Source organism: Bubalus bubalis, chromosome 13, assembly GCF_019923935.1.
Source record: "Bubalus bubalis isolate 160015118507 breed Murrah chromosome 13, NDDB_SH_1, whole genome shotgun sequence".
NCBI lineage: Eukaryota > Metazoa > Chordata > Mammalia > Artiodactyla > Bovidae > Bubalus > Bubalus bubalis.
The window spans coordinates 59897364-59921118 of NC_059169.1; positions in this window are offsets into that span (position 1 = coordinate 59897364).

A 23755-nucleotide genomic window follows, 5' to 3' on the forward strand; every position below is an offset into this window, starting at 1 on the left:
TCATCAGCGGCAGGATATTCTTTTGTGGAATAAAATGTCAGCGTTTTCGTTTTACTTTTTATAAGCGAATTTTAGGTGTGGCGTAATTTGGAAAGCTATCTGTGATACCACTTTCTCCTTAATTTTGCTCCATCTGACTTGAACAGACATTATTCTGCCCTGCCACTCCCAAGCCAAAATGATAAGTTTTGCTTTTCACTTGGTCTGAAACAGCTTTTGTTTTTTCCCCTGAAAAGCTATGTCCCTATTACTTATTTTTTATTAGAAGGTGAGCATTAAAAACGGGGGGAGGGGGGAATGGCAGTTTGCTGTTATTATCGAATCTTTTATACCTTTCGGTGTCTTTTTAAGTTTGCTCTTTGCCGACTCTCAGATACATAGAGATATATGAAAAGGTAGAAATTTAGACCTGCAGTTAGAAAAATTAAGAGTAAGGCAGTCTAGGGGAGCGGGGAGGATATATGTAATCTTACACCCATTCACCTTCTTGTTTGGCAGAAACCAATGCAACGTTGTAAAGCAATTATCCTCCAATTAAAAAAAAAAAAAAAAAAGCAACAACAGTGTGGCGATCCTCTAGAGACAAGAAGGAAGGCCAGGTTTACCTTACAAATATAGTCAATTGTACCCGTTGGCTCAGACAAGCTAGATAATGTTACATGCTTCAGTTAACTCACCTTCAAGGTGGGAAGAATTTCATAAAGGTGATTGTATTCATAAATTTGAAAGTATAGTTAGCTATATTTATTTTTTGTTACTTTTTGTTTTGCCTCCCCTACCCCCCTTTTTTTTTTCTGCATATCAAAACCTTATATTGAAATCCGTGGGGACTTTCTTGGCTGTCCAATAGTTAAAAGACTTCCCTCTTCCACTGCAGGTGGCACGGGTTCTATCCCTGATCAGGGAACTAAGATCCCTCTTGCCACATGTCATGGCCCCCGCAAAAATTTTTTTCCCTGGAATCATAGCACTTTTGAACAGAAATAGAACTTTGAGATTTTTTTTTTCTTGGTCTGCTTCCCACATTTATATGAGGAAACTGTTGTGCAGAAAGGAGAAAGGAACAGTTCTCGGTCTTTGGAGCCAGAAGAATTTGGATCAGGTTCAAATCCTGGGCAATACTGATATGCTTTATAATATAGCTTACAATACCACCAGGCCTCCTGAAGGTAGACTTTATGGGCATGAATCCTGGCCATATATATTTCTCAGTCATTTGCCAGCTCTGTGACCTTGAGATAATTACTAAGCTTTCCTGTGCCTGGCCCTACAGGATATGTGTAATGATTAAAAGGATGTGTAAAGCACTAAACATACGTCATTATTGCTTGATTTTCATTTAATATTCTTCATATTCTCCCTTGGGCTTCAGTTCAATATGGGTAAAATGGACATATACCTATCTTTCTGGGAGTTTGGAAGGGTTAGATATAAATAAAGCATCTAGTTTGGTAGTAGATACTCAGTTGTTGTTGCTTAGTCGCTACGTCTTATCCAACAATTTTGTAGCCTGCCAGGCTCCTCTGTCATGGGGTTTCCCAGGTAAGAATATTGGGGTGGACTGTCTTTTCCTTCTCCAGAGGATCTTCCCAACCCTTTTCTTCTGCACTGACAGATGGATTCTTTACCATTGAGCCACCAGGGAAGCTCAGATATTCAGAAAGTTGTTGTAGTAATGCTGCTGCTGCTAAGTCGTTTCAGTCGTGTCTGACTCTGTGTGGCCCCATAGACGGCAGCCCACCAGGCGCCCCCTTCCCTGGGATTCTCCAGGCAAGAACACTGGGGTGGATTGCCATTTCCTTCTCCAATCCGTGAAAGTGAAAAGTGAAGGTGAAGTCGTTCAGTCGTGTCCGACTGGTAGCAACCCTATGGACTGCAGCCTTACCAGACTCATCCGTCCATGGGCTTTTCTAGGCTAGAGTACTGTAGTGGCTTGCCATTGCTTTCTCTGTGTATTAGTAATACTATTCAAGAAAAGCAAGTGCCAGAACTTTGAGCTCAACTCATACTGTTGATGCCGAGTTGTACATTTGTATAGCCCTCTTGTATTTAATCAGCCTACTTATTTATTTATTGAAACAGGTGAATGAGTGGGGGCCATATGAACCATCATATGTATTATCTAATGATGCATTTATGACATGCTTGAAATCCTTATCATTTTTATTACCTTACTGTATTTTATTTATTTTGATTTATTATGTTTTTTATATATATATACAATTTCTCACACTATTTCTATTATGGTGTGAGAAATTTTAGAATGAAACCAAATAAAAGTAATCCCAACAGATTGCTGTCATTGTGGATCCAGAGGTAAACAGGGAATAAAGGTGACTTTATCCTAAGTCTGCTGGTGGCTACCACTGCAGTTACTGGGTTTTTTCCCCCATATGTGTCTTAAAGAACAAAGAGGGTTTTCAAACCTGGAAACAGAAACAGCTCCCAAAGAGGAACAATGATGAGGACTTCCTTGGCAGTCCAATGGATAAGACTCAGCGCTTCCAATGCAGGGGGCATGGATTCTATCGCTGGTCAGGAGACTAGGATATCACATGTTATGTCACATGGCAGAAAAAAAAAATGATAAAACAAAAATTCAAACATTAAGAAAAGAAAAGCCCAAATCAAAATCTCAAAAGATAATGTGCAGTAGATGTAAAGGGCTGTGATAGACTTCCTTGAAAGGAAGGAAGAGATGAGCAAAGAGTGGATATATAGACAGAATAATATACATGAAAGTGCTCATGACTTTCAGCTTTTGATGTGAGCCAGTATGTTGTGGTCTCCTCTGTATTCAGCAAGGTGCCGAGTGCTGGAGGTTACAGAAGAAGTATCAAAGTTGTTCTAAATCAGGGTGCCTTTGGTAAAGCTTCTCTGTAATGTCAGTACCTGAAATCTTGTCCATTTCAGTCTCTTTCAGTATCTGCTTTCTAAAGGGTTTATTTTTTTTCCTTCTCATACATTAACTTGAACTGTATTCTTTAAAAATTAATTGGTACTCATAGATTCTATTTTGTCTTGTTTTTAAGTCCATCCTAAAGGAGATCAGTCCTGGGTGTTCATTGGAAGGACTGTTGTTGAAGCTGAAACTCCAATACTTTGGCCACCTCATGCGAAGAGCTGACTCATTGGAAAAGCCCCTGATGCTGGGAAAGATTGAAGGCAAGAGGAGAAGGGGAAGACAGAGGATGAGATGGTTGGATGGCATCACCGACTCAATGGACATGAGTTTGGGTAAACTCCGGAAGTTGGTGATGGACAGGAAGGCCTGGTGTGCTGCAGTCCATGGGGTCTCAAAGAGTTGGACACGACTGAGTGACTGAACTGAACTGAACTAAGTCATGTTAGATCACCTAAAAATAGAAATACATGGAAAAATCCTGAAGAAAACCAAGACTATATGGGTTTTTTTTCTTCTAACCTACAAAGGATCATCATATTTTATAACAAATGTGGTGAAGCTAAAACTTAAATCATGGGATAATGCTCGTATCTGTCCCTCCAAGCTCTCTGAGACCCGGTTCCCTTGGAGCACACGAGGCCTTTCACACGACCTGGAAGCTTCTGTGCTTGTCTAGTCTATAGAAATCTCTTCCTCAGGTTCCTGGCTAGGCCAGCTCCTTATCACTCTTCAAGGCTCAATATAAATCTCATCTCCCACAGAAGTTCCTGAATGCTAACCTATAAGCACATCACCCTTCCCCAAGGAATACCCAGTGTTTGTTTAGTTATTAAGGTGAACTTGGCACCAGAGGGTAGTCACTATTTGGCTTGAGCCAATCAGCACATTCATTCCTCTCAACCATAGTCATTGGTTCAAGGGTAGGCACGTGACCTACTCAGCCCAACCAAGTGACTCTCAGTACCATCACTTAGAAAGTAGAGATGGGGGAACTTCCCTGGTGGTCCAGTGGCTAAGACTTCATACTCCCAGTGCAGGGGGCTGGGGTTTGATACCTGTTTGGGGACCTGGATTCTGCATGCCAAAAATAAGAGTGTGCATGCCACAACCAAAGATTCTACATGCTGCAACCAAGACCCAGCACAGCCAAATAATTTTTAAAGAAGAAAGATAGTAGGGATGGGAGCCTTACTTCTCTGCCCCTATCCATCTTTGTGCCCTCCACCTCCTCCTGTTTCCTCCAGGCACGATCTTGTGAGGTTATGATGTCACAGTGATGTTACCATCCTCAAAAGGAAGCTGCAGTGTGGAGTTGGATAGACATTGGAACCAGGGGCCTAAGCCAACCCCAAAACCCACCCCACCTCTGCTTTGAGTTCCATGAACCATACATTTCCTTACAGTTTAAGTCAGTTTGAATTGGGAGTTTGTTACCTGCTGACAGGCTTCTCTGGTGGCTCAGATGGTAAAGAATCCACCTGTAATGTAGGAGACCCAGGTTCAATCCCTGGGTCAGGAAGATCCCCTGGAGAAGAGAATGGCAACCCACTCCAGTATTCTTGCGTGAAGAATCCCATGGACAGAGGAGCCTGGTGGGCTACAGTCCATGGGGTTGCAAAGAATCGGACATGAATGAGCAACTAACACTTTATCTGCTGACAAAAATATCCTAATCTCTGTAAGGGAGGGCTTCCTTGGCTCTATTATCTGAAGTGTCTCCTGGTTACCCAGTTATCCTCTATTGTTAATCCATTTATTTCCTTTCCAGTGTGTACCACAAGCTGCAATTATCTTGCTTATTTATTTGTTCATTAACTAATTTTTTTCTTTTTCAATTGTATGGCTCAGAAAGTCATGACCTTGTTTCTCTTATAAATTTACTAGGGGAAAGGGATATGTATCAGTTTTCCTGTAACACAGGCTTTTTTCACCTGTTGACGTATTAGACCAGATAATTCTCGGGTGTGTGTGTGTGTGTGGAGGGTGTCCTGTGCATTATAGGATGTTTAGGAGCATCCTAGGCCTCTACCCACTAGACACCAGTAGTAGCAACTCTCCACCCCACCCCACCCCAAATTGTCCCTGATTAAGACCCACAGCTGTAAGATTTTATTTAAGCTTCATTGGTACAAAAAGGACATAGTCATTTTAAAAAAATATTTATTTATTTTATTTGGCTGACCTGGTCTTAGTTGCAGCATGCAGGAGCTGGTCTAGTTGTGGCATGCAAACTCTTAGCTGCAGTGTGTGGAATTGAGTTCCCTGATCTAGTTCCCTGACCCCAGGGATCGAACCTGGGCCCCTGGGAAGCACAGAGGCTTAGCCCCTGGACCATCAGGGAAATCCCTCAAAGGCATAGCCTCAGGACATGTTTTTGAGAGAAAACAAAGCAATGTTTGATTTCTGAACCACAGAGACTAAGAGATGGGAAGAATGATGACCTCATTATGAATGAAACGGGCAACGTCAACTTCTATTTGGTTCAGTAGATGAGGAGGGGTAGGCTGCCCCCCATTTAGCTACAGGACATGCTGGTTGTTGTGAAAACGTGACCTGTCCACTCCAAGGAGTTCATTTCGACTGCAATTGAGAAGTATTTTTGCGATTATAAATTATTTCCCTCAGGCAAGTATGTATAACTCACCACCTTTCCTTTCCTTAGTTTTTCCTTGCTCTTGAAGTAATAATTTGAATGCTTGCACACTTGCTGAAAAATTATTAAATAATCATTTCTGATTACCTTAACCATTCTGCTTTACTAGAAAAAAGAAAGAAATATAGCATTTGAATAACCAGGATCATTGCTGCCTTACATTCTCATTTTTCACCCTGAAAACTAAATTCACATACCATAAATAGATCCCTTTTTCTCTTTTCTTTGTTTCTTCAACACGTGGGAGGAAAAGCAAAGGAAGAAAGAGGAGCCTGTGTCTGCTGTGTTCTGAACTATAATGGGGTCAAGTCTTAAAGATGAGTCATTTTAGTACAGACTGTTTGGATTTGCCTTGTTGAAAGGAAGCACCTTCCTTTCAACAAGGAAATAACCACCAAAATGTTGGTGGTGTTTTTTTTTTTTGAATCAGATAAATTCTGAAACCAGGATATTTCTGTGCTCCAGAGATGTTAGCATTTATGATGGATGCCATCGGTGGATGGCACATTAAGTTCTTGAACCCAAGGGTGTATTCAGTTCCTCCCAATGAATTAACAATCCACTCAGGAGGGTGAGAGTGGTAAAGTGAATAGCATTTTTCAGGATTTGTTTTTATCAGTCATGTCGGGCTATTCTTACCTTGTTTGTACCACATGAAATGAAATCCCACCTTCAAGACACTTTGGAAGAGCTGGCCACCTGATGGCAAAGTGAAATCTTGGCAAGAATGGATAAAATCACTAACAGTCAGTTGTCTCATGGTGGACAACTAGAAAAGTGTGGAAGAGAGAAGAACTAAGGGTCATGCAAATTAAAATTACTTTGTGTGCTGTGCTTAGTCACTCAGTCCAGGGGATCTTCCCAGCGTAGGGATTGAACCCAGGTCTCCCAAATTGTAGGCAGATTCTTTACCAGATGAGCTACCAGGGAAGTCCTTTAATTCCCTTTTAATTACAAAGCATAAAAAGCAAAAAGGGTATTTCTTACAATGCCAGTGTTTGTTTAGTTATTAACAACTAAACCCTGGCACCAGAGGGTGGTTACTGTTTGGCTTGAGTCAATCAGCACATTCATTCTCCTTGACCATAGTCATTGGTCAAGCACACCAGGCTTCCCTGTCCTTCACTATCTCCTGGAGTTTGCTCAAACTCATGTCCATTGAGTTGGTGATGCTATCTAACCATTTCATCGTCTGTCATCCTCTTCTCCTCCTGCCCTCGATCTTTCCCAGCATCAGAGTCTTTTCCAGTGAGTCGGCTCTTCGCATCAGGTGACCAAAGTATTGGAGTTTCAGCTTCAGCATCAGTCCTTCCAATGAATATTCAGGGTTGATTTCCTTTAGGATTGGCTGGTTTGATCTCCTTGCTGTCCAAGTGACTCTTGAGAGTCTTCTCCAACACCGCAGTTTGAAAGCATCAATTCTTCGTCACTCAGGCTTCTTTATAGTCCAGCTCTCACATCCATACATGACAACTGGAAAAACCATAGCTTTGACTGGATGGACCTTTGTCAGCAAAGTAATGTCTCTGCTTTTTAATATGCTGTCTAGGTTGATCATAGCTTTTCTTCCAAGGAGCAAGCATCTTTTAATTTCATGGCTGCAGTCACTGTCTGCATTGATTTTGGAGCCCAAGAAAACAAAGTCTGTCATGGTTTCCATTTTTTCCCCATTCATTTACCATGAAGTGATGGGAGCAGATGCCATGATCTTAGTTTTTTTGAATGTTGAGTTTTAAGCCAGCTTTTTCACCCTCCTCTTTCATCCTCATCAAGAGGCTCTTTAGACTCATGAGGCACTCCAAAATTATTGCACCTTCCTTCTGGCTGCCTTCTCCATCAGCAAGCGCAAGGGTTAAGGTATGTTCAGGGGAGCAAATGCTTCCAAAAAAACCAGTATTGCTCTTAGGAATCTGGTATTGCTGACTAAGGACCCTGAAACCAGCTATTTAAATTGTGAAATGTTAAGTGTGTTATTCCTGAGGCAGTTTGTAAATTGTTATTTTTTTTTTCTTTTCTTTCTTTTTCTTCTTCTTTTTTGGGGGGAGCCTCACCACAAGGCTTGCAGAATCTTGACCCCCCGACCAAGCACTGACCCTAGCAGTGGAAGCACCACCTCCTAACCTAGATTGCCGGGGAATTCCCTGTAAACTGTTATTTTTCATTAAACAAAAAATTAGGACACTCCACACATATGTTATCGCATTTTGTTTTATGCTAGCAAAATGTCTCTTCTGAGGAGTTCACCATTTATCAACTCTTTTCATTTTTTGACAGTATAAATTCTTCCCCTTTGTCAATTAAAGAAAGGCACTCGTCATCCAGCTCTACAGGGATTCAGTCATTAACCACTGCAGTTGCTGACCTTCAGTATACCTTGAAAGTTCAGGATAGAGATCAGGATGAAGCCCTCTGTGCTCTGGGAGAACTGGCAGAACAGGCCTTACCCACAGATATTTTTCAGGAGAAAATTTCATGAACCCAATTTCTTGCATCTTCTCATACTTAGAAAAGCACTAAAATCATTAAGGTATCTGTGCCTAGTGACTAGCAGTAACCTTTTATCTACCAAGATATGTGCTTAGTTGCACGTCCCCCTTCTTGAAAATCACATGAAACGGAGCAGGACCCTACGGTTCTCCCCACCCTTCCCATGTCTTCAGTCTGCCTTTTGTGTGTAGATAAACTTTAGCCAAAGAATAACTTTAATCAGAGAAGTGAGAAAATGCAAAAAAAAAAAAAAAAAGGAAAACATTCCAACAAGATTAAATAATAAGAGTTTAGTCATTAAGCATAGTCAAGCACTTTCGTCCCTCCTAAGGGCTACAGATAATATTCTGAGCCATGTCCTGTGAACTGTCTTATGGATACTGAAACCCCCATCAGGCAGAGAAATTAACTACATGATGACAAGACTGTGGACATGACGTAGCTGCCACTGTTCTGAGAGCCGGCCTCAAAGAGATGGGAGCAAACCGACCCCGGAACTGAAGGCTAACTGCACTTAAAACAGGATGCTGCTGCTCAGGCCTCCGATGACTAATTTCAAGATGACTGTCAGAGCTGACTGTGCTGTTTCTGCATGCAGCCACTCCCTCCAGCTATAAAAGTTCTTGCCCGGATTGTCTATGGGAAGGATCAGCCTTTGTACAGGAGTCCATGGACTCCACTGGTGACAGGCCTCTAAACTAAAGCAAACTTTCCTTTCCACCAGCCTGGCCTCTTTATTGGCTTTTGAGCTGTGAGTAGCCGGCTCCCCACTTTTGGTAACATGCTAAACTCCCCGCCTTTTACCTACTGGGAGCCGTTCCTCAGAGCCCTCTGAGAGGGTGGCTCCTGGGCCTATATCGTCCTCAGGAAGCCCCCAAATAAAACTGAAACTCATAGCTCTCAGGTTGTGCGTTTTTATTTCAGTCGGCACCTTTCTCTCTGAAGGGAGGGGACAGAGTCAGCCCAAGGCAAAAAGGAAAGTCTGTCTTTAGCTCCTGACTCCTGCTTTTCTAAACTTCTCTCCAGCCTCCTCACCTACTATGGGTTGTCTCTCCTAACTGTCCCAGAATGTAGGTCCCTGACCACCTGTGCCAAGGTTCTCAAGCCCCATATACATGTCCTGTTCCTGTCTGATTTCTTCTTGGCCTTACAAGGGCTTGAGGGGCCGAACCAGCAAAAGGCAACCCCCGTCCCATCTTACATCATCAGCTATTAAAAAAAGTGCCCCCTTTCTCCTAGAACAAACCACAGCAGACCGTTTCCCCTGCCTCCAGCCCTGCACCGGCTTTGTTTCGTCTTCCAATGGTGAGGTCACCTCCTGAGGAGAAGTAAGACCAATCTCGGCTTATTACCACTGGGGCAGAGATGAAAGAAAGGACGTTTTTGTTTCTCGAGAGTAAAGAAGCCCCAGCCTTACTGTTGTGACCTATGACATGTCCTTGAGGATGGTGTTTGTCCTTGAACAGAATCAGAACTCTTCCTCGGGCAGAGTAAAGTGTGTCTATGAGTAAGGAAATGAGGGGATGCTTGGCTGCAAAGTGGGGAGAGGGGACTCCAATACTGAGGAGTCCTGGGCTATTTCCAAGAAGCGTTCCATGTACCTTGTTGACTTTTTTTTCTTCTTTTTTTAAATTTTATTTTTAATTGGAGGACAATTACTTTACCCTTGTTGACTTTTTTCAATAAGATTGGGGCTCCGGGACATTCATCACGATGCAATAAAACCGACCTGGTCAGACCTTTGTGCTTTAAATATGTCTTTACAAGTTACATAATGAAAATGCCTGCTAGTATGTAATCTGACGTGTTTTCTCCTAACTAGTTGACTCTGCACTGTTAGCTTCACCTACAGTGGACAAATACCTTCCTCCTGCAAGGCCTTCAGTTCCACTTTGGACTAGAGATGTGGGGATGAAAGGCCTGAGGCCTTCCTGCTCTCAGGAAGCTAAAGCAGAAGAAGCTCTTAGAACAAGGTCCAGAGTCTGGCCAGCTGGGCTATGGATTCAGTGTTACAGTGAGGCATTTCAAGAAAATACCCTAGGCCCTGTGTCTAAGGTCTTTCTTTGAGATTGGAATGAAAACTGACCTTTTCCAGTCCTGTGGCCACTGCTGAGTTTTCCAAATTTGCTGGCATATTGAGTGCAGCATTTTCACAGCATCATCTTTTAGGATTTGAATAGCTCAGCTGGAATTCCATCACCTCCACTAGCTTTGTTCGCAGTGATGCTTCTTAAGGCCCACTTGACTTCACATTCCAGGATGTCTGGCTCTAGGTGAGTGATAACACCATCTTGATTATCTGGGTTATGAAGATCTTTTTTGTATAGCTCTTCTGTGTATTCTTGCCACCTCTTCTTAATATCTTCTGCTTCTGTTAGGTACTTACCATTTCTGTCCTTTATTTTGCCCATCTTTGCATGAAATGTCCCCTAGGTATCTCTAATTTTCTTGAAGAGATCTCTAGTCTTTCCCATTCTATTGTTTTCCTCTATTTTTTTGCATTGATCACTGAGGAAGGCTTTCTTATCTCTCCTTGCTATTCTTTGGAACTCTGCATTCAGATGGGTATATCTTTCCTTTTCTCCTTTGCCTTTCACTTCTCTTCTTTTCTCAGCTATTTGTAAGGCCTTCTCAGACAACCATTTTCCCATTTTGCATTTCTAAGGTCAGATGAATCTGGGGTAAGAGCTGGCATTTACAGCCTCTCGTGGGCAAATTACTTAATCTCTGTGAAATCGTACCTGAAATGTGGCTAGGAAACCTACCACACTGTGGTTGTGTGGAGACCGATTAAGTAATACAACATAAGCGAAGTGCCTGCCAGCAAAGGGAGCACGCTGAACGGCAGCTGTGGTTGTTATTGCCTTAATGACCTAATCTCCTGTCACCTAAGACACATCCTCGCTTCCTGCCTCTCAGAATCCTGCCCCAGCACAGCATGCAACAACATGTAGTTTCCCTACCCTCATCTTTCACATGGAGAAGGCAATGGCACCCCACTCCAGCACTCTTGCCTGGAAAATCCCCTGGACGGAGGAGCCTGGTGGGCTGCGGTCCATGGGGTCGCTAAGAGTTGGACAAGACTCAGCGACTTCACTTTCACTTTTCACTTGCATGCATTGGAGAAGGAAATGGCAACCCACTCCAGTGTTCTTGCCTGGAGAATCCCAGGGACGGGGGAGCCTCATGGGCTGCCGTCTATGGGGTCGCACAGAGTCGGACACGACTGAAGAGACTTAGCAGCAGCAGCAGCATCTTTCACAGGGTGCCGCCTCTGTGGCATTGCTGCCTAGACAATCAACCATCAGGGATTTGTGCTCAAGGTACTGCCTCTGGGGATGAAGAGAAAGACCACACACCCCAGGGCCAAGCAACCCAGTCCTCCTGCACATCATGGGAGAGGATCGAAGACTGGCAAAAAGCCCCCCACATCACAATAGGGTTCTTACAATTTTAACAAATAAGCAAACGTTCAAATTTAAAATTTTATTTTGCCTTGTGGTACACAAACCTGCTCATTTCTTCCTGATAACAGTTATAACAAACAGCAGTAAAATGAGCCTGAAATGGATATGAACTCATTTTGCTGGAAATAGGCAATGACCTGGTCCCATGTTTGATTTGCCAGCCTTGGGACCTCTCCAAACACGTGGTGTGAAGACGAGGTATTAGTCCAGTCGCCTTGAAGGTCAGGTCAGACAGCACAGAGGAAGAGGGTGCAGATGAAGGGATCAGATGCTCCGCGGGTTACAGGGTGCTAAATGATGGGCTGAGATGCTCAGCACAGATCCATCTCTTCCAGGAACCAGGATTCCAACTGTCATACACTTTAGTCCCTTTGTTACTTACACCCTAGAAAATATTCCTACAATGTAATACATGCTTATGTATGTGTATATATATATATATATTCATATATGTATGTGTATATATATATATTCATATATATATGTATCTATTTTCAGAGTGAGAGAAAACAGAAAAAATAAGAGGAGACTTTTGACTAAGGAAAAAAAAGTCACAGATTTCTAAAAGTTAGATAGATCTGTGTTAATATCGTCACAGATAATTCAAAATCAGAGAACCAGATTTTAGCAGGGAGTTTTAAATGCCTCCTTCCTGCTGTTGAGAGATTCCTAAGAATATTCTGAATGTCGTAGATTTTAACTTTGTCAGTGTCCTGGAAAGATTTTTTTTTTTTTTAACATTTAATTGTATTACATTTCTCTTAAAGCCCTTTCCCCACTGTTATTTTTTAAGACATTTCATTTCTGCTTCACAGGTCACTACGGTGATACTGATACATTTTCTAAAGGACTATTACAACACCATGAACTGCATGGACTAGTCAGCCACCCTGCTCAGCACTGGAAATGTAGACATTCATCCATTCATCCAACAAATATCTGTGGAATTCTTTCCAAGTAAAGCCATTGTGGAAGACTGCTAACAGTTGATTTAAAGATCATTATCAACAAAAAAGTTTTTGTCTGCCTGCTGGGGCAAGGGATGCAGGGAGGAATAAGTGAAAGGCTACAGGGAAGTACGGGTGGGACCAAGGACTTAGGGACCAGAAAGAGAGCTATGCTCAAGCCTCAGTCTTCCTGTGTGACCCCAGGAAGCAGTGTAAGCTCTCTGATCCTCAGTGTCTTCCTCTTCAGAATGTGGATCCACCATCATTCATACAATGAACCTGTCCACTATGTGCTAGGTACCGGTCCTTGTCAAATTCATTTACTTACGCTCTCCTGTTAACTGCTGACCCCAGTGCTCCGAGACAACTGGCCACGAGGTCCTCAACAAATGCTAATTGATGTTCTCCTGTCCGTCTCACCTATATATTCATTTAATAAACTTTGAACAAAGCCCTGTGCTAGGAAGCCCTTGGTTTAAAGAAAAAAGAGATAAAGGCCACACCTCAAGCTTCCCAATCTAGTTGGAGACACAATCCATAAACCCATAAATTATCCAGTAATCATTGTAATGAGAGCACTGTGCATGGAACCTTATTGGGAATGGAACTGAGGCACCTCGCCTGGCCCGGGGCTAGGGTGTGGGGTCGGGGAGGAAGCAGGTGGCCCCGAGCCGAGGTGAGGAGGCTGGAGGAGGGATCCGCCCTCTTTCTGCCAGATATGGAAGAACCAGTACTTGTGAGGACCAGCAGGTTCAGTTCAGTTCAGTTCAGTTCACTTCAGTCGCTCAGTTGTGTTCGACTCTTTGCGACCCCATGAATCACAGCACGCCAGGCCTCCCTGTCCATCACCAACTCCCGGAGTTCACTCAAACTCACGTCCATTGAGTCGGTGATGCCATCCAGCCATCTCATTCTCTGTCGTCCCCTTTTCCTCCTGCCCCTAATCCCTCCCAGCATCAGGGTCTTTTCCAATGAGTCAACTCTTCGCATGAGGTGGCCAAAGTACTAGAGTTTCAGCTTTAGCATCAGTCCTTCCAAAGAACATCCAGGACTGATTTCCTTTAGAATGGACTGGTTGGATCTCCTTGCAGTCCAAGGGACTCTCAAGAGTCTTCTCCAACACCACAGTTCAAAAGCATCAATTCTTCAGCGCTCAGCTTTCTTCACAGTCCAACTCTGCCTTGACTAGACGGACCTTTGTTGGCAAAGTGATGTCTCTGCTTTTGAATATGCTATCTAGGTTGGTCATAAATTTCCTTCCAAGGAGTAAGCGTCTTTTAATTTCATGGCTGCAATCACCATCTGCAGTGATTTTGGAGCCCCCCAAAATAAAGTCTGACACTATTTCCACTGTTTCCCCATCTATTTCCCATGAAGTGGTGGGACCAGATGCCATGATCTTCGTTTTCTGAATGTTGAGCTTTAAGCCAACTTTTTCACTCTCCACTTTCACTTTCATCAAGAGGCTTTTTAGTAACTCTTCACTTTCTGCCATAAGGATCTGCATATTTGAGGTTATTGATATTTCTCCCAGCAATCTTGATTCCAGTTTGTGCTTCTTCCAGCCCAGCGTTTCTCATGATGTACTCTGCATAGAAGTTAAATAAGCAGGGTGACAATTTACAGCTTTGACGTACTCCTCTTCCTATTTGGAACCAGTCTGGTGTTCCATGTCCAGTTCTAACTGTGGCTTCCTGACCTGCATACAGATTTCTCAAGACACAGGTCAGGTGGTCTGGTATGCCCATCTCTTTCAGAATTTTCCACAGTTGATTGTGATCCACACAGTCAAGGGCTTTGGCATAGTCAATAAAGCAGAAATAGATGTTTTTCTGGAACTCTCTTGCTTTTTCCATGATCCAGCGGATGTTGGCAATTTGATCTCTGGTTCCTCTGCCTTTTCTAAAACCAGCTTGAACATCTGGAAGTTCACGGTTCACATATTGCTGAAGCCTGGCTTGGAGAATTTTGAGCATTACTTTACTAGCGTGTGAGACGAGTGCAATTGTGTGGTAGTTTGAGCATTCTTTGGCATTGCCTTTCTTTGGGATTGGAATGAAAACTGACCTTTTCCAGTCCTGTGGCCACTGCTGAGTTTTCCAAATGTGCTGGCATATTGAGTGCAGCACTTTCAGAGCATCATCTTCAGGATTTGAAATAGCTCAACTGGAATTCCATCGCCTCCACTAGCTTTGTTCATGGTGATGCTTTCTAAGGCCCACTTGACTTCACATTCCAGGATATCTGGCTCTAGGTGAGTGATCACACCATCGTGATTATCTGGGTTGTGAAGATCTATATTGTACAGTTCTTCTGTGTATTCTTGCCACCTCTTCTTAATCTCTTCTGCTTCTGTTAGGTCCATACCATTTCTGTCCTTTATTGAGCCCATCTTTGCATGAAATGTTCCCTTGGTATCTCTAATTTACTTGAAGAGATCTCTAGTCTTTCCCATTCTGTTGTTTTCCTCTATTTCTTTGTATTGATCACTGAGGAAGGCTTTCTTATCTCTTCTTGCTATTCTTTGGAACTCTGCATTCAGATGCTTATATCTTTCCTTTTCTTCTTTGCTTTTCACTTCTCTTCTTTTCACAGCTATTTGTAAGGCCTCCCCAGACAGCCGTTTTGCTTTTTTGCATTTTTTTTCCATGTGGATGGTCTTGATCCCTGTCTCCTGTACAATGTCATGAACCTCAGTCCATAGTTCATCAGGCAGTCTATCTATCAGATCTAGTCCCTTAAATCTATTTCTCACTTCCACTGTATAATCATAAGCAGGTTACTGCTTCTGAACTTCGGAGAAGGCAATGGCACCCCACTCCAGTACTCTTGTTTGGAAAATCCCATGGATGGAGGAGCCTGGAAGGCTGCAGTCCACGGGGTCACTGAGGGTCGGACACGACTGAGCAACTTCACTTTCACTTTTCACTTTCATGCATTGGAAAAGGAAATGGCAACCCACTCCAGTACTCTTGCCTGGAGAATCCCAGGGATGGAGGAGTCTGTTGGGCTGCCGTCTATGGGGTTGCACAGAGTCGGACACGACTGAAGCGACTTAGCAGTAGCAGCAGCAGCTTCTGAACTAAGGAAGGAATAACAATGATGTAAAACTACAAGCACATCGCAGTGAAACATACTCTCTCTGATGACGAAAATGCAAGAATTCCAAGGAATAGCAATGGCTCTTCAGGAAAAGGATCTGACCAAATAAAACCCATATGGTCAGACCTTTGTGTTTTTAATTAATTAATTTCTGGCCGCTCAGCATGTAGGGTCTTAGTTCCCTGACCGGGGATCAAACCAGTGTTGTTTGCAGTGGAAGCACAGAGTCTTAACCATTGAGTGGCCAGGGAAGTTCTTTTGTGTTTTTAAACATATCCTCACAAGTTACATAATGAAAATACCTATCAGCTTGACCTCTTTTTTTTTTTAATCCTTCACGTTCTTATTCAGAGTCATCTGGATGAGCTCAGTTCACCTGGCTTTTAGAAGCGTGATAGAGTCACATGGTTGGCAAAAGCTTCTAAAGTTACCAAAATGGCGCTTGTGTCCTGACTGCTTCTGGAGGAGGTAGCCCGCCACTCTCCTGACCTGGCCAGTTACAATACACCAAGCCAAACCCAGTGCCCACCCCAAACGGGACCAGTGAATAGAATTCAATGGGCTCACGGCAGACACAGCATGGCCGCATCTGGGAGAGCAGGTGAGACATGAAAAAAAACCCTCTGTCGAAGCATGTGTGCGTTAAGAGCAAACCCAAGTATATCTGAGACTAGAGGAGTGGGAGTCAAAGTGTAAATAAACTGTAGAAATGAGGATGCTTGTGCAGAGAGTAGAAATCCTAGAAATGTGAATTTATTCTCTTTGCCACCCAGGGGAGCCAGAGATTCATGAAAATCTTACACAGAGCTGCCTAAGTTAAGAGCCAGGGACTAAAAATGCACTATTTCAGTTTGGGCTTTTGCAATTGTAGGCAATGAAAAAACAACTAACCAACAAAAAAAGGAGAATTTATTGATTCACATAACTTAGAAGTTTTGACGTGTGTCTGGTTTGGGCTCAGCCAGCCCCAAGGGCTCTGGTGGGCTTGTCACAGCCTGCCCCGTCCTTCTCTGTCTCCCAACTGAGCTTTGCCCCATGATGCTTTCCTGCCATCCTGGGCCTTCCTCACTTGGGAGCAAAGCCAGGCCCAGCTCCAGGGGGAGCCAGTACGTACTCCTAGAAGAAGGAGAGAGGTGGGTGTTCTCATGTTTTCCAGATAACCTCCAAGGTCCCCCTGAGATAGTTATTTTGTATTTCATCTTCGTTTTACAAACAAACCTCAGGTGGATTAAGTAATTCTCCGAACTGTTAAGTGATTAAGTGGTGGCATGCATGCTCAGTCATTCAGTCATGTCCAAGTCTTTGCAACCCCATGGACCATATCCCGCCAGGCTCCTCTGTCCATGGAATTTTCCAGGCAAGAATACTAGAGTGGCTTGCCATTTCCTCCTCCAGGGGTGGAGGGAGGGAGGAGGGGTGGGGCTGGGCGTGGACACAGGAGGGTGTGAGGTGCTTTTAAGTAATTCCTCCCTTTCTTCAAGCACAGCCTAAGTCATAAAACCTTCTATAGAGGTAAGTCCCAAAGAATGGAACAGAATTTTCATTCCGTGGGAGGCACAAGTTATTATCTGGTGTAGAGCAGTTTGTGGGGATGGAGTGCGTGAGGTGAGGCTTCAGGAGTGTGGACGGGACAGCTCGCCTGTCAAAGCCCTCACGGAGCAGAGTCCGGCTCTCCACTGGGGAAGTGGGGCAGAGGTGGGGGGCGGTGGCCCGGAGGCTGCTGTCAGATGCCAAGGCTGACCTAGGAGGCTCTCTTACCTTCTGGGGACTCACAGCCTGCAGATGCTCATCTCCCTGTTAGTTGGGACCAGGTTGCTATATCTTGCGGAGGTTGGGGGAGAGCTGCCTTGAGTCCAGTAGAGGTGGGAACAGCCAACCAGGATGACTTTCAAGCCAGTGAGGGCAGGGACTTACCCGTGATCCCCATGGGTGGGGGGTGGGACACACTTCTGATCCCTGGTCAGGGAACTAAGCTCCCCCAGGCCAGGAGAGGACTGACTGGAAGAACTGGAATTAACTGTGTGTAGAGTGACTGAACAGGGATCTAGAGGTCTGGAAGAACTGGAATTAACTGTGTGTAGAGTGACTGAACAGGGATCTAGAGGTCTCTAGAAAGCAAGGATTTTTTTTCATAAGAAAAGCTGACATTCTAACTTCTCCTTGAAAGGGGGAGAATGTTCAGGAGGACACTTGTCATTCTTCAGTCACTCAGTTGTGTCCAACTCTTTGTGACGCTATGGGCCACCAGGCTTCCCTGTTCTTCACTATGTCCCGGAGTTTGCTCAAACTTCTACCCATTGAGTTGGTGACACCATCCAACCCTCTCATGCTCTGTCGCCCTCTTTGCCTCCCGCCCTCCGTTGGCCTCTTCCAATGAGTCGGCTCTTCATATCAGGTGGCCAAAGTATTGGAGCTTCAGCATCAGTCCTTCCAGTGACTAGTCAGGATTGATTTCCTTTAGGACTGACTGGTTGACACTAGGTAATCGCAAATGAGGGAACGTCCAGAGCACAGGTGACTTGGAGACAGATGAAAACTGAAGCCAGGCCTGGCTCTTGAAAATTTAATCCATCTGTGACTTGACTCTAGTTATTGTAAGAGCACAGCCCAAGCCTAAGAGTAATTGGTTTTATGCTACTGGGGCGTCTTTGGTTTCTTTTGATTTTACATGAGAATTATAAACTATTGTAACTTATTTTAGTTCTGAAAAAGAAGGAAAGAAAAAAAGATTTGGACTTCCCTGGTGGTCCAGTGGTTATACTCTGTGCTTCCACAATGGGAGGCACAGTTTCAATCCCTGGTTGGCAAACCACGATCCTGCATGCTGTGTGATGTTGCCAAAAATTGAAAAAAGGAACAGAACAATGATGCACACAAGACTTTTGTGAGTTGTGTTTGTGTTGGTAATATTTGGGATATCCAGCATTTCCAGGTCCCATCCTGCCTTAGTCACTTCCTTCAGTTTCTGCAGATAAAAGTTCAGGCAAAAGGAACCCCATTACTATGAGGCTCTTGCTTTAAACTCCAGTGTAGAAATCTATCGGTGATGGAGGAGACCCGTTTACTTTGGCCAGCAGCAGACCTGAGCGGCAGCCTGGGCTTTCCCCCCAGCCTCGATCCGCACAGATTTACTGCTCTACTAGTCATTCAACAAACACTCTTTGGGTGTCTACTACATGCCTGGCACTCTTCTAGGCACTTGGTTCTCATCAGTAAAGGACACACAAAAATTCTTACCCTCATGGAACTTATAGCCTAAGATAAGAAGGCTGACCCAGAAAAATGACAGCCTGTGGTAAGCACCATGAAGAAGACTGAAGCAGAGTAAAGAGGGAACGGGTGGTACAAGGATGTGTATATGTGTGTGTGATGCACGCATGTGTATGCACTCCTACTTTAAATAGGGTGGTAACACGTGAGCAGAGGCCTGAAGGAAGGAGGGAGTGACATACAAATATGTAAAGGAAGGGATTCTGAGTGGAGGGAACAGTACACGCAGAGGTCCCGGGCTGCAAGCCTGGTTGGCATGTGCAAAGTGGAGCAAGAAGGCTAATGTCCCTGAATGGAGTGGCCAGGGCAAGAGTGACAAGTGAGGGGGTCTGAGAGGCATTAGGTGGGATTACGTATGATTGTCAGAGTCCTCATGGGCCACAAGATGATCTTTTATTTGCCCCTGAGGGATGTGTAAAGCCACTGGAGAGTTTGAGTAGAGAAGTGACAGGAGACTCGGGACTCTCAAAGGACCGCTCTAGGTGCTCTGTGGAGTCCAGACCAGCGCTGTGCAGTAGAAATATAACATGAGCCACAAAATGCGAGATATTTGTCATTTAAAATTTTTTTTCTAGTAGCCATGGTAACAAGTAAAAGAAACAGGTGGAAATATTTTACTGTATGTAACTTAACCTAATATATCTAAATTATTAAGAGTACAAGCTGTGATCACTATAAAATTACTGTTGAGGCTGTTAACATTTTTTACATACTCAATCATCAAAATCTGGTGTGTGTTTCACTCTTACAGCATCTCTTTGGAATAGTCAGACTTCAAATGCTTAATAGTCCTTTCTGGCTTGTGGTTACACAGCCAAAATTTGGTCTCTGTACTCTCTCACCCCCGTTCCAAATTGAATTCTGAAACAGAGTTTTGCAGGGAAGAAGTAGAAAAGAGTAGCTTTATTGCTTTGCCAGGCAAAAGGGGCCACAACAGGATGATACCCTCAAAGCTGTGCCCCAAACCTGGAGGGGGCAGTGAGGAGTTTTATAGTAATGGTTCAAGGAGGGCGTGATCAGCTCGTGGGCGTTCTTCTGATTGGTTGGTAGTGAGGTAATGGGACTGTGTGTGAGCTCAGTCGTGTCTGACCCTTTGCAACACCATGAACTGTAGCCCACCAGGCTCTCCGTCCGTGGAATTTTCCAGGAAAGAATACTGGAGGGGGTTGTCGTTCCCTTCTCCAGGGGTAATGGAGTCTGCATCATCAGCCTTCTGGTTCCAACCCATTTGGGGTCTGCATGCTGGTGGGCAAAATACGGTTAACGTCTCCCACCTAGCCGGGTGTTTCTGTATTTGCAAAACAGTTCAAAGATACTGTTCCATGTGTCCCTTGAGGGGGAACCAGGACCCTTCCCCAAGGCTCCACCATTGTTTTTTGACTCCATTGTCTCCACATCCCCTCCCTTCCCTGATTAGCACCTGTTTGAACCCACCTGTTGGAACTCAGGGAAGGTCCTGGAGGCTGAATGAAGACAGTTCTTGCAGAGGTGCAAATAAGAGAGAAGGGTGAATAAAGGTGAGGCTGAGGGCATAAACACCCCAGGGAGGAGCAATCTAGAGAAATCACTCCTGCTCCCTAGCGCAGAGAGTAGAAGTTGATCTATCTCCCAACCCTGCTCCCCATAGGGAGGAGGAACTTTACTGGGAATAACTCCAGGTCTGACACAAAACACATTAGAAGAGTCCAAAAGTAGACTTTCAGCTTGGGCTGAGCATTGTAATCCCTTCCTCATCACACTCCAGCACCAGGAAAGCCCCACCATCTCTTGATCCCCAAATTATTTTGGAGACATTATTAACATAGCTGGTGTGCCCGACACACTGCCAAACAAACTGAAACATTGGAGTCTGGAGGAGAGAAAGGTTTATTACAGGGCCACGCAAAGAGATGAGGTGGCTCATGCCCTCAAAAGCCCCGGGTTTCCCAAGGGCTTCTGCAAAGTATTTTTAAAAGCCAGGTGGGGGGATGGGGGCTTCCCCCGTGGAAGAGCCCACCTGCCAATGCAGGAGACCAGCGTTCAATCCCTGGGTCAGGAAGATCCCCTGAGAAGGAAACGGCAACGTACTCCAGTGTTCTTGCCTGGGAGATCCCATGGACAGAGGAGCCTGGCCGGCTATTGTCCATGCGGTCGCAAAGAATCAGACAGAGCAACTGAGCCAGAGAGCAAGGAGGGGTTGTGGGGTTGCAGGGTACGTGATCACTTGGTGCACAGTCCTCTGACTGGCTGATGGTGAGGTAACAGGGTGGTGTCACAGAGGTGAGCGTTATCAGCCCTTAGACTCCAGGAGGCCTGGGTCCCCACTGTCAAGTAGGTAACATCTTCCATTTGGTGGGGGGCGGGGAGGGGTGTTCATGTCTGCAAAACAGCTGAGGAAATTTGCATCAGGATACTATTATCTAGATACTTCAGACAGGAGCTAAAGTGGAGGATAAAGGGGAAGTCCTGCCCTGGGAAGGCCCCATAGGTCCTGCTTGACCATCTTTATCAGCACTCCTCCATGGGTGTGCCCTGGGGTTGGGGGACAGGCGGAAGCTCTGTTTTCTCTTTGAGGCCTGAATTTCCTGATTTGTGTTCTTGGTTAATCCCAAATGCATTTGATAGTCAGGCTGGATCAACTGTATTTCTGTTCTTTAGAGGGGAGGCTGGGAGAGAATCCAGGGTTCCTCTCCCCACACCACATTTTGACACATTTGTTGTCATGAACCCTTTTTCTCATAAGAGATAAAAACTATATTTTAGTATGACCTTGGTAAAAAGATGAATCTATTAATATTATATATGAAAAAATTTCCTTTGACTTAAAAGTTATTTTTTTCTTCTGATTTTAAGACAACATAAAACATTGTCCTGGGCCCTTTAAAGAATTGTGGGCCCCAGATACCATGCCTGCTGCGCCCAATGGGGACATTGACCCTTCACCCATCCTCTCCCCTCACCCCCACCCCCAAGGGCATTTGAGTCCCTCGAGACCTTTATGATGTGGCCTCTGAGCTAGATGGACCCCTGGGCATGGAGCTAAGATCGCACTGCCACACAGTGTGGCCAAAACCAAAACTTTCACTTTTTTCCCCCATAGAGAAAGTTAAAGGAACATGTAAAAGATGTATTTCAAAAATATATATGTTTATGTATTTATATTTATTTATTTAGGCTGCATGTGGGATCTTTTTTTTTTTTAGTTGTAGCATGTAGGATCTAGTTCCCTGACTAAGGAATGAACCCAGGCCCCCTGCATTAGAAGCACAGAGTCTTAGGCATTGGACCACCAGGGAAGTCCTCAAAAGATGTATTATTTTTTCTTTTCCCCTAGTCTTCAAAATCTGGCCTAAGCAGTCACAGGCATTTGGTGAATTCTGCATTCTTTATTCAGCTGCTCAGCCCAAGCCAAGTTCAATAGATGTAACCCCTTCAATACCTTCCATGAGCATTCCTGGGGGGAGGGGTCACCTGCAGTTTGGTTCTCCTCCTTCCAGGTACCTTGTGGGATAGTTCAGTTCAGTTCTGTCGCTCAGTGACTGAACTCTTAAAAGTTCAGTCTTCTTGCGACTCTTTGCAACCCCATGGACTGCAGCATGCCAGGCTTCCCTGTGGGATAGTACTTTCCCTTTAAATTTGGGCATGGCCACGTGACCTGTTTTGGGCAACAGAATGGGAGCAGGAGTGTCATGTGTCACCTCTTACTGAAACACTTTAGGATAGCGTGACCATGCTCTCCTTCTCTGTCCTGGGTCCACCCTGTGGCAGGTGATGAGGTGGACATGCATGTCTCTGAGTGAGGACATGTTAGGTAGGTAGAATAGGGAAAAGGAGTCCAAAATGGCGGTGGCTTAAAGACAAGAAAGGTCCGAGGACCACAGTGAAGACTTCAGGCAGAACAAACAGAACAAACAGCACTCCTGGCTAAGCCCAATTTGCATAGGGCAGGCCCAGGTGGAGGAAAAAACATATAAAAGGAGGAGCCAAAGCGCTTTCTCTCGGACTCTCTCTCCTGCGTGCGCACACGCTCTCGCTCTCTTGCGCGCGCGCGCTCTCTCTCTCCCGCGCGTGCTGTCTCTCTCCCTACGCACTCCTCCACTCTCTTCTCTTGGAGTCTTGGATTCTCCTGCTATCTTCTAAATAAAATGGAGCTGTAACATTGATTTGCCTAAGAGCTGTAACACGGTTTGTCCAAGATACGAGAGCTGTGATGCCCCGAGGGCTTTAATGTCCGTTGCTCCAAATCTTTGTTGTGACGAGACAAAGAACCGAGGAACATACACTCGCGTGACAGACACAAGAGAGCAGAACCCCCTGGTGTGATTGTGGACTCACAAAAATATTCACAACCTGAAAGTTGAGAGTTATGCCTTGTGAAATGAAAATATCTCCTGCCATATTAATAAACAAGAAACGTCACAGCTATCAGGGGTTTCTGGCCTCCAAATGTGAATGTACTGTGCTGTGCTTAGTCACTCAGTCGTGTCCGACTCTTTGCGACCCCGTGGACTGTCACCCGCCAGGCTCCTCTCTCCATGGGGTTCTCCAGGCAAGAAACTGGAGTGGGTTGCCATGCCCTCCTCCAGGGAATCTTCCCAACCCAGGGATTGAACCCAGGTATCCTGCATTGCAGGTGGATTCTTTACCATCTGAACCACCAGGGAAGCCAAATGTGATCCAAACTGTGATCCAGCAGAGGCTGCCACCACCACAGTTATTGCTGAAGAGCTGGGGGAGTGCAAGAAGCAAAGTGAATAAGGAAACAAGATTGGCCCCAGATATATGAGGTGCATATGAAAGGAATGAATTCACTGAGCCCAGAGGCTTGCATCTTCCGGTACATAAAACATTAAATTCTACATAAAACATTAAATTCCTTAACTTGATACCTGATCTTTGATGTTCAGACTGCCTACTCCCTTTGTTGCAAACTTATATATATCCT